The sequence below is a fragment of the Arachis stenosperma genome, chromosome 5, assembly GCF_014773155.1.
Source record: "Arachis stenosperma cultivar V10309 chromosome 5, arast.V10309.gnm1.PFL2, whole genome shotgun sequence".
Classification (NCBI taxonomy): Eukaryota; Viridiplantae; Streptophyta; class Magnoliopsida; order Fabales; family Fabaceae; genus Arachis; species Arachis stenosperma.
This window is the reverse complement of record NC_080381.1, coordinates 94,560,935-94,571,848: the sequence shown is the minus strand read 5'-3', so window position 1 is coordinate 94,571,848 and position 10,914 is coordinate 94,560,935. Positions and strand designations below refer to the sequence as shown.

Here is a 10,914-nt window from a genome sequence, read left to right as displayed (position 1 = left end):
TGACCAATTCCTTGATTTAATTGCTCATGGGAAGAGATGAAGTGTGGTCACTGATTATACCACATGTATTTCCAAATCAAAGTGTTGGGAGGATTACATGTCACTATATCTGCCCAAACCCCAATTTGGTCCAACACGAGAAAGCATTTCTAGCATGATCTCCTCATCCCTTTTCCAAGGCTCAGAGGAGATCCAATTATGGAGAGTTTCTTTCCCAAGGTAACAATCCAATTAGATGAAGATCGAAAACTTTCTAGTAAGATCAAGAGAAAAAAAAGAAGAAGAAGAATGAAAACTATAATTGATCCATCAAATTACAATAGAGCTCCCTAACCCAATGAAAGGGGTTTAGTTGTTCATAGCTCTAGAAATCAAAAATGGCAGAAAAGAAGAATCCATGCTAAAAGTGCAGAAAAGTAAATATACAGAGGTAGTTCTTCAAAGTGCCCAGCTTCTCTATAGTTCAAAACTACTCCTATATATACTACTCATCTTGATCTTCTAGTGAGTTCTTCAAGTCTTGGATGTGGGCTCTGGATCTTGAGTTGAAGCAGTTCTAATCTTTAGTGGGCCAACTTGCAGAGAAGTATGAATTAGGCATGGGCGTTAGTGAGATTAACGTTAAGTGACATTGTGGGTTCGAGAACGTTAGTGGCAATCATTTTTTCCACTTACTTTCCACCCTCAAATACCTCACGTTAACTCCAACGTTAGTGGCACTAACGTGACCACTAACGTTGCCTTCTACATCTTTGCTAACATTATTGGGACTCACTTTTCCTAATAACGTTGGCTTATACCCCTTTCGCAAGAGTTATTGGGACTCACCTTTCCCAATAACGTTGTTATGTGACTTTTATCCCTACGTTAGAGTTCATGTTAGTGTAACTAACGTGGCTCTTAACGTGGGTATGCTTCACCTTCGAGAGCATTAGTGACACTTACTGTTCCGAGGGTTACCTGAACTGGAGGTCGATCTCGGATGGAATCTTCTGTGCTGGTTGGAGCGGTTGTGTCTGACTTGTTGGACTTGGTGGTAGTGCTAATCCTTCGTCCCCAGAGGGTGGGGGGTACCTGCAAGGGACTCCGATGCTTAAGTTAGCAAGAGTATTAAGCAGGTATTGAATAGAATCAGAGTATGAGTTATACCTGGGTGCTCGAGTGTATTTATAATGGTGAGATGTGACCTTCTTTGGATAAGATAAGTTAGTTATCTTATCTTATCTTATCTTTTGTCGAGGTCAACTTATCTTCCATGGAACCGCCCTTATCTCTATAGGCTTGGGCTGCCTTTGTATCGAGGTCGTATTCCTTAAGTGGGCCCTTCTTTGGGCTTTCCTGTCGATTTGGCCGAGTTCTTTACGAAGAAGTCAGTCCGCTTGACCTAAAGAGGTCGGTCGCTTTGCTACTGAACATCCCGGCTCAGACAGCTCGACCCAGGGTATGAACAGTGCCCCTGCTTGAGATCGATCTTCTTTTTTTTGAGGTCGAGTACTTGACTTTGGTCCTTCTCTAGTGAAGCTGAACTCAAGCATTTTGTCGATTCCTTTGTAGAAGCATTTTGAATGTGGAACGTTTTTCTTTAAAAGCGCGTGCTTTTATATCAGTGCATTGGGAACGTGCGAGGGTTTAATACCTTCATTAATTGGTATTAATTGCCCCGTTTTTCCATGAGGCCTTTTATTTTGAATTTGCAATCAGAAAATGGTTTTCCTTCTTCGCTCCTCTTCGTAACTTCTCCCTTCGTTCTCTTACTCTCTGTCTTTCGCCCACATTTTGCTTTTCTTGCGTTGCGGCGTCGTTCAGTGATCGGTGATTCCGTCTCTCCATCTCCAACTTTTTTGAAGCTTCCTGCTTTTTTCCAGGTTGGTTCCATTTTCTTTTCGTTTTGCTTTGTCTTTAATTCTCTGGTAAATTGTTGATATTTGCCTGAATGTCGAAAAAAGTTTGAACCTTTCTTATGATCTTGTGTTTTCTTGTCGCTGTAATGTGTTTTTTCTTCTTCGCATATTCCTGGTGTTTCTTCTTTGTGGTTTCCCAGGGGTTTGCATGTTCTATTGTTGCTTCTGGCTATTATTTTTGGAAAAACTGTCTTCTTACTCCTTAATTTCAAAAGATCCTTGTTGTTGTTCCTTTGTGGGAGATAATGATACCTATAGTTTGCTTTTTGCTTGGAGTGCATTTTCTTGACTTCCTTTTGATACTTTTTAGGGTTTTTGCTTGAGTCTGCAAAAGGTTATGTTTTTGACGATTTTCTTCTTGGTGTTGTTGACAATGATCTTTGCTGGTAGACTATAGAAAGATAGTGGCTTTAATGATTTTTGTGTTTCTACTTTCCTTTTTCGAAATGCTTTGTTTGTTTGAAGTCTTCTTTTTTTGTTTGAGAGATGCTGGGATGCGAGCTGTAGATTTTTCCTGAAAACCTTGCTTTGTTACTGCCTCCAAAGGATGCCCCAGGACTTTGGTTTGAGTCTTTGGGTTTTCCTTTTCTGTTTGTTCGCCTGTGTCGTATTAATCGAGTTGTTTTGTCCTTCGTCCGAGATGTTTTTAGTAATCCCATCTTCTTTTCTTATTGTAGGATTAGTTGGCCTCATGTCTTCTCGCAATAACATTGTAGAGATGTCTTCCAGAGTTCCCGAGGGGATGTCCGATTGGCTAGACTCCCTTGTCTTGATGTGTGGCTCTGTTGTGGATGCTGAATTTTGTGTAGAGCTGAAGAAGCGTCATAAGATCTGTGGTAATAGTGCCTAGGAGAGGGATTATGAGCTTGTCGCTCCTGATTCTGATGAAAGGGTTTGTTTTCCTACCTCCATCGAGGGAGAGCGTCCCTTCTTCTATGCCTATGAATATTTCTTCAGTCAGTTGGACATTACTTTTCCTTTTACTACTTTCGAGACCGACCTGTTGTGGTCGTGTAAAGCATATTTTCTTAACCAACAATAATCCTTTCATACAAAAAGATGTTTGTCACTAGAACAAACCCCTAAATTTATAAACCGAAGTATTGAACCTCGGGTTGTTCTCCCTAGGAATTACAATAAAGTGTCTTGTTATTGGTTGTAAGTTATTTTGGGGTTTTGATATGAAGCATGAAAGATAAATGGCAAGAAAGTAAACTAAGGCCTAAAAAGGTCTTGGCAATGGTTGGTGGTCAAGGATCTCTATCCTAATTACTAACCACAATATGAGAATTGGCAAGGATTAATTGCATTAAATCATCCTCTAACTAGTAGTAAAGGAAAGTCAAATGAGCTATATCAATCCTAGTCCATAAGTCCTAACTCTACACTAATTCAATTAGTGAGAACTAGAGTCAATGGATCCCAATCATCAATTACTTGGACATTAGTAACTCAAGAGTTCCTTAGTTACCTTTCCAAGCCAAGAACATAAAACTCTACTCTAAAATTCAACCAAGCATTTAATCAAACACTTGGAAGGCATAAAAGGAAAGCATAGTAAATCAACAACAAGAACAAGATCTAACAACAATTATTGCAAAGAATTAACAACAACAATTAAAAGAAACACATTTATTATGAATTACCTCAAATTGCATTATTGAAAGAAAACAAAGGAACAACAATCTATCCAAAACAAAATGAAGAATTACAATTATTAAAGCTCATAACTATAAAGAGGAAGAGGAGAAGATTAAGACTTGATAAAAGAGAAGTGAATTAAAGCATGAATTAAACCTAGATTTAAGAAGAGAGATTAACCTAAACCTATTCCTAATTCTAGAGATAAGTGAGAGCTTCTCTCTCTAAAACTACTAAAAAACTAAACTAATGATGCTATATGATTCCTAGATGGATAGCTTGATCAATCCTTGATCCTTTTATTCCTTTCTATCAGCAATTGGCGCCTGATGACAAGTCATCATATACCCATTTTTCAAGCTAATTTCACTTGTTTTGTTAGCATTTATGCACTTTCTTGCATCCTAAGTAAGTGATTTGGAGTGAAAATTGGTGCACGAAATTGTGATCACTACTTTGTCCATATTCAAATAATCCCCGGTAATGGCTCCAAAGACTTGGTGCTCAATACCATGGCATAAACACAACTTCGCACAACTAACCAGCAAGTGCACTGGGTCGTCCAAGTAATACCTTACGTGAGTAAGGGTCGATCCCACGGAGATTGTTGCTATGAAGCAAGCTATGGTCACCTTGTAAATCTCAGTCAGGCAAACTCAAATGTATATGGTGATGAACGAAAATAACATAAAAGATAAAGATAGAGATACTTATGTAATCCATTGGTAGGAACTTCAGACAAGCGCATGAAGATGCCTTCCCTTCCGTCTCTCTGCTTTCCTACTGTCTTCATCGAATCCTTCTTACTCCTTTCCATGGCAAGCTTTTGCAAGGGTTTCACCGTTGTCAGTGGCTACCTCCCATCCTCTCATTGGAAATGTTCAACGCACCCTGTCACGGCACGGCTATCCATCTGTCGGTTCTCAATCAGGCCGGAATAGAATCCAGTGATTCTTTTGCGTCTGTCACTAACGCCCCGCCCTCAGGAGTTTGAAGCACGTCACAGTCATTCAATCATTGAATCCTACTCAGAATACCACAGACAAGGTTAGACCTTCCGGATTCTCTTGAATGCCGCCATCAGTTCTCGCCTATACCACGAAGACTCTGATCTCACGGAATGGCTGGCTCGTTTGTCAGGCGAGCACTCAGTTGTCAGGCGATCAACCATGCATCGTGTTATCAGGAATCCAAGAGATATTCACTAGAGCTTTGATTGCTTGTAGAACAAGAATGGTTGTCAGTCACCTTGTTCATGAGTGAGAATAATGATGAGTGTCACGGATCATCACATTCATCAAGTTGAAGAACAAGTGATATCTTGGACAAAGAACAAGCGGAATTGAATAGAAGAACAATAGTAATTGCATTAATACTCGAGGTACAGCAGAGTTCCACACCTTAATCTATGGTGTGTAGAAACTCCACCGTTGAAAATACATAAGCATAAGGTCTAGGCATGGCCGAATGGCCAGCCTCCCAATGATCTAAGATAGCATAAAATGAAGATAGCTACCCAGATATATCAATACAATAGTAAAAGGTCCTACTTATAGAAAACTAGTAGCCTAGGGTGTACAGAGATGAGTAAATGACATAAAAATCCACTTCCGGGCCCACTTGGTGTGTGCTTGGGCTGAGCAATGAAGAATTTTCGTGTAGAGACTCTTCTTGGAGTTAAACGCCAGCTTTTATGCCAGTTTGGGCGTTTAACTCCCATTTGGGTGCCAGTTCCAGCGTTTAACGCTGGGATTTCTTGAGGTGACTTTGAACGCCGGTTTGGGCCATCAAATCTTGGGCAAAGTATGGACTATCATATATTGCTGGAAAGCCCAGGATGTCTACTTTCCAACGCCGTTGAGAGCGCGCCAATTGGGCTTCTGTAGCTCCAGAAAATCTACTTCGAGTGCAGGGAGGTCAGAATCCAACAGCATCTGCAGTCCTTTTTGAGTCTCTGGATCAGATTTTTGCTCAGATCCCTCAATTTCAGCCAGAAAATACCTGAAATCACAGAAAAACACACAAACTCATAGTAAAGTCCAGAAAAGTGAATTTTAACTAAAAACTAATAAAAATATACTAAAAACTAACTAGATCATACTAAAAACATACTAAAAACAATGCCAAAAAGCGTACAAATTATCCGCTCATCACAACACCAAACTTAAATTGTTGCTTGTCCCCAAGCAACTGAAGATCAAATAAGATAAAAAGAAGAGAATATGCAATGAACTCCAAAAACATCTATGAAGATCAGTATTAATTAGATGAGCGGGGCTTTTAGCTTTTTGCCTCTGAATAGTTTTGGCATCTCACTCTATCTTTTGGAATTCAGATGAATTGGCTTCTTTAGGAACTCAGAATCCAGATAGTGTTATTGATTCTCCTAGTTAAGTATGATGATTCTTGAACACAGCTACTTATTGAGTCTTGGCCGTGGCCCAAACCACTCTGTCTTCCAGTATTACCACCGGATACATACATGCCACAGACACATAATTGGGTGAACCTTTTCAGATTGTGACTCAGCTTTGCTAAAGTCCCCAATTAGAGGTGTCCAGGGTTCTTAAGCACACTCTTTTTGCCTTGGATCACAACTTTATTCTTTCTTTCTTTTCTTTCTTTTTTTTTTTCGGTTTTTCTCTTTTTTTTTTCGGTTGCTTCCTCTTTTTTTTTTTTGTATTCACTGCTTTTTCTTGCTTCAAGAATCATTTTTATGATTTTTCAGATCCTCAGTAACATGTCTCCTTTTTCATCATTCTTTCAAGAGCCAACATCCATGAACCACAAATTCAAAAGACATATGCACTGTTCATGCATACATTCAGAGAACAAAAGTAATGCCACCACATCAAAATAATTAAACTGCTATAAAATTCAAAATTCATGCAACTCATTCCTTTTCAATTTAAGCACGTTTTTATTCAAGAAAGGTGATGGATTCATAGGACATTCATAACTTTAAGTCATAGACACTAAGACACTAATGATCACAAGACACAAACATAGATAAACATAAGCATAAAATTCGAAAAACAAGAAAACAAAGAACAAGGAGATTAAAGAACGGGTCCACCTTAGTGATGGCGGCTCTTTCTTCCTCTTGAAGATCCTATGGAGTGCTTGAGCTCCTCAATGTCTCTTCCTTGCCTTTGTTGCTCCTCTCTCATGATTCTTTGATCTTCTCTAATTTCATGGAGGATGATGGAGTGTTCTTGATGCTCCACCCTTAGTTGTCCCATGTTGGAACTCAATTCTCCTAGGGAGGTGTTTACTTGCTCCCAATAGTCTTGTGGAGGAAAGTGCATCCCTTGAGGTATCTCAGGGATCTCATGATGAGAGGGGTCTCTTGTGTGCTCCATCCTTTTCTTGGTGATGGGCTTGTCCTCATCAATGGGGGTATCTCCTTCTATGTCAACTCCAACTGAATAACAGAGGTGACAAATGAGATGAGGAAAGGCTAGCCTTGCCACGGTGGAAGACTTGTCCGCCACTTTATGGAGTTCTTGGGCTATAACCTCATGAACTTCCACTTCTTCTCCAATCATGATGCTATGAATCATGATGGCCCGGTCTAGAGTAACTTCGGACCGGTTGCTAGTGGGAATGATTGAACGTTGAATGAACTCCAACCATCCTCTAGCCACGGGTTTGAGGTCATGCCTTCTCAATTGAACCGGCTTGCCTCTTGAATCTCTCTTCCATTGTGCGCCCTCTTCACATATAACTGTGAGGACTTGGTCCAACCTTTGATCAAAGTTGACCCTTCTTGTGCAAGGATGTTCATCTCCTTGCATCATGGGCAAGTTGAATGCTACCCTCACACTTTCCGGACTGAAATCCAAGTAATTCCCCCGAACCATAGTAAGATAATTCTTTGGATCCGGGTCCATACTTTGATCATGGTTCCTTGTGATCCATGCATTGGCATAGAACTCTTGAACCATCAAGATTCCAACTTGTTGAATGGGGTTGGTAAGTACTTCCCAACCTCTTCTTCGGATCTCATGGCGGATCTCCGGATATTCACCCTTTTTGAGTGAAAAGGGGACTTCGGGGATCACCTTCTTCAAGGCCACAACTTCATAGAAGTGGTCTTGATGCACCCTTGAGATGAACCTATCCATCTCCCATGACTCGGAGGTGGAAGCTTTTGCCTTCCCTTTCCTCTTTCTAGAGGTTTCTCCGGCCTTGGATGCCATAAATGTTTATGGAAAACGAAAAAGCAACGCTTTTACCACACCAAACTTAAAAGGTTTTCTCGTCCTCGAGCAAAAGAAGAAAGAAGAGAGTAGAAGAAGAAGAAATGAGGGAGAAGGGAGATGGTGGTTAATTCGGCCAAAGAGGGGGAGAAGTGGTGTTTAGGTTGTGTGAAAATGAAGGAGTGAAGAAGGGTATTTATAGGAGAGAGGGGAGATGGTGTTCGGCCATTATGGGTGGGTTTGGGAGGGAAAGTGGTTTGAATTTGAAGGGTGAGGTTGGTGGGGTTTTATGAAGGATGGATGTGAGTGGTGAAGAGAAAGATGGGATTTGATAGGTGAAGGGTTTTTGGGGAAGAGGTATTGAGGTGATTGGTGAATGAGGGAAGAAGAGAGAGGGTGGTGGTGGGGTTGGTGAGGGTCCTGTGGGGTCCACAGATCCTGTGGTGTCAAGGAAAAGTCATCCCTGCACCAAATGTTGCTCAAAATCACGTTTTGAGCTATTTCTGGCGTTAAACGCCGGGCTGGTGCCCATTCCTGGCGTTTAACGCCAGGTTCTTGCCCTTTCCTGGCGTTTAACGCCAGTCTGGTGCCCCTTTCTGGCGTTAAACGCCCAGAATGGTGCCAGACTGGGCGTTAAACGCCCAACTGCTAGGCTTACTGGCGTTTGAACGCCAGCAACATCTTCCTCCAGGGTGTGCTGTTTTTCTTCCTGTTTTTCATTCTGTTTTTGCTTTTTTCATTGTTTTTGTGACTTCTTATGATCATCAACCTACAAAAAAGATAAAATAACAAAAGAAAATAATTAATTATAAAACATTGGGTTGCCTCCCAACAAGCGCTTCTTTAATGTCATTAGCTTGACAGATGGCTCTCATGGAGCCTCACAGATACTCAGAGCAATGTTGAAACCTCCCAACTCCAAACTTAGAGTTTGAATGTGGGGGTTCAACACCAAACTTAGAGTTTGGTTGTGGCCTCCCAACACCAAACTTAGAGTTTGACTGTGGGGGCTCTATTTGTCTCTGATTTGAGGGAAGCTCTTCAAGCTTCTTCTCCATGATGACAGAGGGATATCCTTAAGTCTTAAACACCAAGGATTCTTCATTCACTTGAATGATCAACTCTCCTCTATCAACATCAATCACAGCCTTTGTTGTGGCTAGGAAGGGTCTGCCAAGGATGATGGATTCTTCCATGCACTTCCCAGTCTCTAGGACTATGAAATCAGTAGGGATGTAATGGTCTTCAACTTTTACCAAAACATTCTCTATAAGTCCATGAGCTTGTTTTCTTGAGTTGTCTGCCATCTCTAGTGAGATACTTGCAGCTTGTACCTCAAAGATCCCTAGCTTCTCCATTACAGAGAGGGGCATGAGGTTTACACTTGACCCTAAGTCACACAAGGCCTTCTTGAAGGTCATGGTGCCTATGGTACAAGGTATGGAAAACTTCCCAGGATCTTGTCTCTTTTGAGGTAATTTCTGCCTAGACAAGTCATCCAGTTCTTTGGTGAGCAAAGGGGGTTCATCCTCCCAAGTCTCATTTCCAAATAACTTGTCATTTAGCTTCATGATTGCTCCAAGGTATTTAGCAACTTGCTCTTCAGTGATATACTCATCCTCTTCAGAGGAAGAATACTCATCAGAGCTCATGAATGGCAGAAGTAAGTCCAATGGAATCTCTATGGTCTCATTTTGAGCCTCAGATTCCCATGGTTCCTCATTGAGGAACTCAGAGGAGATTGGTGCACGCCCACTGAGGTCTTCCTCAGTGGCATCCTCCTCCTCTCTTTCCTCTCCATATTCGGCCATGTTTATGGCTTTGCACTCTCCTTTTGGATTTTCTTCTGTATTACTTGGGAGAGTGCTAGGAGGGAGTTCAGTAATTTTCTTGCTCAGCTGACCCACTTGTCCTTCCAAATTCCTAATGGAGGACCTTGTTTCAGTCATGAAACTTTGAGTGGTCTTTATTAGATCAGAGACCATTGTTGCTAAGTCAGAGGTATTCTGCTTAGAACTCTCTGTCTGTTGCTGAGAAGATGATGGAAAAGGCTTGTTATTGCTAAACCTGTTTCTTCCACCATTATTATTATTGAAACCTTGTTGAGGTCTCTCTTGATTCTTCCATGAGAAATTCGGGTGATTTCTCCATGAAGAATTGTAGGTGTTTCCATAGGGTTCTCCTAGGTAATTCACCTCTTCCATTGAAGGGTTCTCAGGATCATAGCTTCTTCCTCAGATGAAGCATCCTTAGTACTGCCAGGTACATTTTGCATTCCAGACAGACTTTGAGAAATCAAATTGACTTGTTGAGTTAATATCTTATTCTGAGCCAGTATGGCATTCAGAGCATCAATCTCAAGAACTCCTTTCTTCTGACTAGTCCCATTGTTTACAGGATTTCTTTCAGAAGTGTACATGAATTGGTTATTTGCAACCATTTCAATTAGTTCCTGAGCCTCTGTAGGCGTCTTCTTCAGATGAAGAGATCCTCCAGCAGAGCTATCCAAAGACATCTTGGATAGTTCAGAGAGACCATCATAGAAAATACCTATGATGCTCCATTCAGAAAGCATGTCTGAGGGACATTTTCTGATTAATTGTTTGTATCTTTCCCAAGCTTCATAGAGGGATTCTCCATCCTTCTGTCTGAAGGTTTGGACTTCCACTCTAAGCTTACTCCATTTTTTAGGTGGAAAGAACTTTTCCAAGAAGGCATTGACTAGCTTTTCCCAAGAGTCCAGACTATCTTTAGGTTGTGAGTCCAACCATATTCTAGCTCTGTCTCTTATAGCAAAAGGGAATAGCATCAGTCTGTAGACCTCAGGGTCAACCCCATTAGTCTTGACTGTGTCACAGATTTGCAAGAACTCAGCTAAAAACTGATGAGGATCTTCCATTGGAAGTCCATGGAATTTGCAATTCTGTTGCATTAGAGAAACTAATTGAGGCTTAAGCTCAAAGTTGTTTGCACCAATGGCAGGGATAGAGATGCTTCTCCCATAGAAGTCGGGAGTAGGTGCAGTAAAGTCACCCAGCACCTTCCTTGCATTGTTTGCATTGTTGTTGTTTTCGGCTGCCATGTGTTCTTCTTCTTTGAAGAATTCGGTCAGGTCCCCTAAAGAGAGTTGTGCTTTAGCTTCTCTTAACTTTCTCTTCAAGGTCCTTTCA

At 41.1% G+C, this 10,914-nt stretch overlaps 1 non-coding gene across 1 annotated transcript; it reads left to right on the top strand.

The window, feature by feature from the left end:
* The first annotated feature begins 10,313 nt into the window (after window positions 1–10,313).
* On the top strand, window positions 10,314–10,421 carry LOC130983651 (small nucleolar RNA R71). Its single transcript, XR_009087632.1, has one exon. It is a non-coding gene; the product is annotated as a small nucleolar RNA R71 (small nucleolar RNA).
* The last annotated feature ends 493 nt before the right edge of the window (window positions 10,422–10,914 follow it).